Here is a 6,000-nt window from a genome sequence, read left to right as displayed (position 1 = left end):
CATATATGAAAAAGAAGTTGACAAAACTAGTAACAAGAATTGTGTTGCCTTATGTTTTACATTTTGATGCAGCCATACTCATGATTTACTGACCTGCTTTACATTGTTGGCTGTTCCAGCCTTTTGCCTATATTTGTTCCTGTTTTAACATTTGTTTTTATTCTAAGCAAAACAGTTTTCCTACACAGGATCATATTAATGACTGGAGAAAAACAACACTTTGTTTAACATCCATTTTCTTTCTTGCTGCTATAATATGGTTCATAGGTAAGTGGCATACCACCATGCAGTTTTGGTATTATATTAGTTGTTCTTAATTTTTAAATCAGATATGCATTAGAATTAATTATTTTTTAAGAATGTGCCTGTAAACTGAAATTTCAGAACACGTACTGAAGAAATTGCTGGATGTTGCGCATGGGTTTCAAATGCTAATAGACCCTAAAGGTACTCATAAAATTGCTTATGGTTTTAATATATTTTCCTAGATGATTTCTATATTATTAGTATAGTTTAATTTGTATATGGATCTATTTATCACATTTTACTTGTGTCATGGTTGAGAAATCACAAATGTCCTATTAATGTCCTATTATTTGGTTTGATAAATTTGGTTGTGTATTGGCTGAGAAATAAGTTGTGAATTGGTTGTGTTTGTTGGAACCGTGGACGGTGGAAATATCCAAATTTTAGGGGAGGTTCTGCCGAAATTTTTCTAAATATTTTGGATAAAACTTAGTGAAAAAATTATAATTAGTGTTATATCTTGTTTCTAACTTTTTTGTTTCGGTTTTTCTTATTTACAAGAGTGCTGAAATAGTGACCATATGCTACCTTGAGGACTCAAAAATGTTTTGATGGATAGAGACACTAATTTATGTTAGAACTTTTATGTTTTGGTTGAACTTTTATGTTAGAACTTTTATGTTTTGGTTGAAATAATCAATGTACTCACTAGCTAATGTTATTTTGTTTCAAGACAATTTTAGCTAAAAGGATCTTGTTTGACTTATGTATGTTTTTGCATATTATATACATGTAAACTTGCTTATTAAAATCGTTAATATATTAGTTAATTTAAAAAATAATTTAGTAAATTATGCTTGTAATTTGTAATAAAAAAAAGTTGTTACAAAATAATTAATTTGCTTTCGTAACTAAAGAAAAAAAATGTTACAAAATCATGTTACATTTTGTAACAAAATTTTGATAGAAAAAAAATTTACTGTCACGAAAAATACTTTCAAGATCAAAATTTGTTACCACTTTTGTAACGGCTTCTGTTTTTTTGTATCAGAAAAAATTGTTACAAAATATGGTATTGAATTGTAACAGTTCCATTTTTCGTTACAAAAACTTTTTGTAACGGGACTTACTGCAATGGACCCTTTTTTGTTATAAAAAATTTTTGTTTCAAAATTTTGACGTTTTGTAACAATATTTTTTGTTACAAATGCGCCTTTTTCTTGTAGTGGTGGTGACCCTCTACAACTTGCACTTTGAAGAAATAATTTTTGAAGTCATGGAAAGATTCATCAAAAAGGGTGAAAACTCTTCGACCTTGTATGGCTCGGAAAGACACCCACTGTTGCTTATTGTTTAGCCCACTAAAGGGTTTAGTCATATGAAAAAGATAGAAAAAAATCTTCAAAGAGGTCGGGAACTCCAAAGCATGGCTAATAAATTGATAAATTTTCAAAAAACCCCAAGAGTTGGGGTGAAGCTGAGTAGGGGCAACTCGATAGTGATGCAAAACAGACATCTCGAAATCTGAAAAAGGAAGAAAAACACCCAAACGGGTGATCATACACTCATACATAAAGAAAAAATGAGGGGCCGCCTCGTCGCCCCTCCCAAAACAAACCCGGTCTTCTGGACCCGGGACCACCAACTCATACTTCGGCTCGTCTTCTTCAGAGGTACAAATTTTGTGGCGAGTACGAAGATGAGTGATAAACTCGGTATCGACCAAAGGTTCCTCCCTTAGGACCGTGACATCAACCCACAGAGAAAGAACATCTACGGAAGTCATTTCTTTTCTTAAAAAGGGTGACAAAAACCTACAAAGGAAAAGAAAAGAAAAATAAAAAACACGGTCTCTAAAGGGAGGGAATACGGAACTAAAGTCCACAAACCAACCTATCTATCTACAAATAAAAGCATGCAAATATAAGGTATGTTACGAAAGAAGAAAAGCAAATCTTTATCCAAAAATGAAGGTTGGAAGAAGCAGAAGTCTCCGAAACACAAGAGCGCAGCACGAACGAAGGAAGAGGAAACTTGAAAAATCGCAGAAACGAAAAAATGAAAGAGAGGGAAAGTATTTATAAACATGCTAAGGGGCATAATGGTAAAAGCGGGGCAGTCATTAATGAGAATGCACCGTTACCAAGACCTACGCACATCCCTAACGGACACGACGCTTGATTAGACGTAACTGTCAGAACCAAAAGGACACGGAAAGTCACGTCGGTTTCAAACCATCACGTCGGTCCGCCGACAAGTCGGCTACGACCCCGAGCAGAATACTCGAACCCAAATCTTGAAAAAATTGGGCTCGAGTAGGGGCACTGTTCATACCCTGGCCCAATAATAAAGGCCCAGGATCAAGCAAAAGACCTAATCCAAAGGGTTGGGCCTCACCAGTACCAATCTTCATCCCATGAAGTCGGTACTCACTACGACTTGTTCTAAAGAAGTCGGGCACGAGGGTTAGCTGGCGGATAAGCACTCATTCAAATGAGTAACTGCCCCTAGAATCTCTCTAACCACTTCTACGAGCCATATCCTAACCTCCCTAAGATAATGGGACGGTTACCACCCTAAAAATATGGCACTACTCCAACGGTGGTTATTGGTTCACCACTATAAATACACTGACACTCCTCAGATATCTCTAAGTCCAATACTCTCTAGACCTGCTCCCACTCTTGCTAACTTAGGCATCGGAGTGTCTTTGCAGGTACCACCCCCCATCTCCTCACAGAAACAAGTCGGACGGAGGCCCCCGAGTCGCAGACCCATTCGGAATCCTCCTCCTTCACACATTTGGGCCAACTAACGCCATTTAGCCCATCAATCTCCGGTTACCCACCGTAACACGCAGCTTACTTAATAAGGAAGTTAGCCATTTTTGTTCAAACCATTTTAAAACTAAAATCTAAATTATATATTTATCATTGTCTAAATTATTCGCTGATCGTATCTGTATTACATCACTTGCAGTAGACATTAACTTAAGTAATAAATAAGTCAATCATATTTTGTTCAAACCATTCTAAAATTAAAGCTCTAACTAAACTGTCAATGATATTAGAATTATCGCTTACGATATTACATCCACATACAGCTGCTTAAATAACATGTTGTTTCCACGTGACTTATCTTATGTTATTATTATTAATTTATTATTATTATTATTATTATTATTATTATTATTATTATTATTATTATTATTATTATTAAAATTTAATTAACTTTAAGTCTTAAAGGTGTATGATAAATTTTTTATTAATAAAAGTTTTTAAATATTTTTATTTAATAAATATATTAAAAAATTAAATTTTTTATATTATAATATTTTTTAATTTATAAATTTATCATGTATTTTTTTAACACAAAATAGATAAATTATTATTATTATTATGTTAATATTTATTATAGAATTTTGTTAACTATTTTTTTCTTTTTATTTTGTTAATTATTTAAGTGATAATTATTTTGATCTTTAAATAAAGGAGATATATTATACGGAGTACGTGTTGAGTACTTTATTTTTTATTTATTTTTATTATTTATTATTTATAATAGACTCCACTTTTATGGTGTTGAGTTTGTTCTTTTGAAAAAAAATAGCATTTATTCTTTATAAATTTATAGTAAAGAGTGATTTAATAAAAAAAATTATTGAGAAAAGGAAAGGAGAATGATTTTGATTTCATGAATAAAAAACTGAGATTATATAAAATAAATAATTAAATTTTATTTTTAATATAAAATAAAAATACATACAAATTTTTTAAGCAAAATTTAGGACAAATCACATAAAAAAACAAGATAAATTTCACTATTACATGAATTTTTTAAGAGTGCATGTTTTGATTGACATTTGTATATAAATCACATTTACTAAATTCAATTTACCCATTATAATAGTAAATCGAATGAATAAAATTTAAATTATTAGGTGTACATGTAAATCGACTTTGATAGCTTCGATTTATCATGGTTTGCAATTCCAATTTTCTCTACTCAATTAATCGGATAAGGTTTCGATTTAATACCATGGTTTATGCCCCTAGTAAATTGAATTGAATAAATTCGATTTAGTAGTAACCCGCTAATGATAAGTCGAATTCACTAGGTTTGATATATATATAATTCGAATTCACTTGTTTTTAATTACATTTCAACAAATTTTTACTTTCAAATTACAAAAATAAAAGACGATCCGAATCGTATCATTCATGAAACAGGTTAATGAATGAAATTTATTTTTGTTAAGAAATAAAGAATTGTTAGTGATATTAAGTCGCTTAGAATTCGATTATACGCGTTATTAGAATTTTTAAACTTCAAATAGTGGTTAGAGACTTAGAGTAGTGATTTAGCCGTTTGCTAGAACATTGAAGACTACAAATGCAAGTTGAAAAAGTGATAAATAAGTGTTAGTTAGAGTAGTGGTTAGAGATTTAGATAGAATTTATAAGCTAGTTTTAAATGTTAGAAGTTTAACTAGGTTAAAAGTTTTGTGAGAGTTTTTAATTTAGATTTCAAGTGTTAGATTAACTAGGCAGTAGAACTAGTAAGGATTCAATTTCATTTCATTTATTTAAATTTAATTTAATTTTTAAATGTTAGCTCAACGAGACTTTATCGATTTAGTTATAGTTTAATTTTTTAATTTACGTCTTAAATATTAGATCAATTATGTTACGTTAGAATTTAATTTAATTTAATTCTTAAATGTTACATTATCTATGTTTTGGTTTGCAATATGTTTTACATTAAAGTACATTTTTATTAGAATTTTTCGTTTTATATGATTTTTGTTTTGTAAATTATTATGGTTCTTAGAAAATTTTTTATTGTCATGCAGCCTCACCGATGTATCACCAGTGTGATGAGGCAACATAGGATCATGCCATAGTTGTAGATGGCTGGCTTAACCCATCTCACGAGACTCAACGACAACTAGTTTAGGTTGGATGACCCGCTGGTAAGTGCATTCGTCGAGCGATGACGTCCACATGCCATTCGTATAGTGCACAATTATACTTCAGGATGTTCGTACCATTTAGGCCTCCCATTTGACAGAAAGCATTTCAATGGATGTCTGATTTATTTCGAACACTACATTGAGGGCAGCCGACCTACATGGATTTGGTTTGAGAAATTATTGGGTGTGCTGCTTTCGACAGACTACATTGATAGATTCACTGTGAAGTGCACTTAGATGCAAGAGAAATTTAGTGACCTTCCTCAGGGCATAAACGTATGTGGCGAGATTAGAGGATATGGGCAGATGCAGCTGGGGATCCGCTATTCTCTCGTGGTTATACTGGTGCTTGTGCTGTATGGCCAACAAAAACATGGTTAAGTTGGTCGGTTCATTGCAGCTTCTCCAGTCTTAGATCTTTCGGCAGTCTCGGATTTCAGGCTCAATGGATTTGACGTTTTTTATTAGCCGTTGGCGACGAGGTGCTTAATGTTTATGGTTGTTATGTTTGTTTTTTTTTCTATTTATTGCTGTTGTTCATAAAATGTTTTTGGTGTCAAGTGGTCTGGTTATCAGCCAACATTGAGTGAGAAGGGGCCCATAGTCGTGCATTAGAGGCTTAGGATAGATTTACTCCGGATCATGGATGTGAGTGTTTTAGCGTTCAAGTTTTTATAATTAAGTTTTCTTTTTTTTTAACCTACTTACTGGATATAATTTGACATGCAATACTCATCTGTCTTTAACAGTTCACGTGGATGCCATATAGCACACTAGACGTC

Source organism: Arachis stenosperma, chromosome 8, assembly GCF_014773155.1.
Source record: "Arachis stenosperma cultivar V10309 chromosome 8, arast.V10309.gnm1.PFL2, whole genome shotgun sequence".
NCBI lineage: Eukaryota > Viridiplantae > Streptophyta > Magnoliopsida > Fabales > Fabaceae > Arachis > Arachis stenosperma.
The sequence above is the reverse complement of the archived record's forward strand: the minus strand, read 5'-3'. Positions refer to the sequence as shown.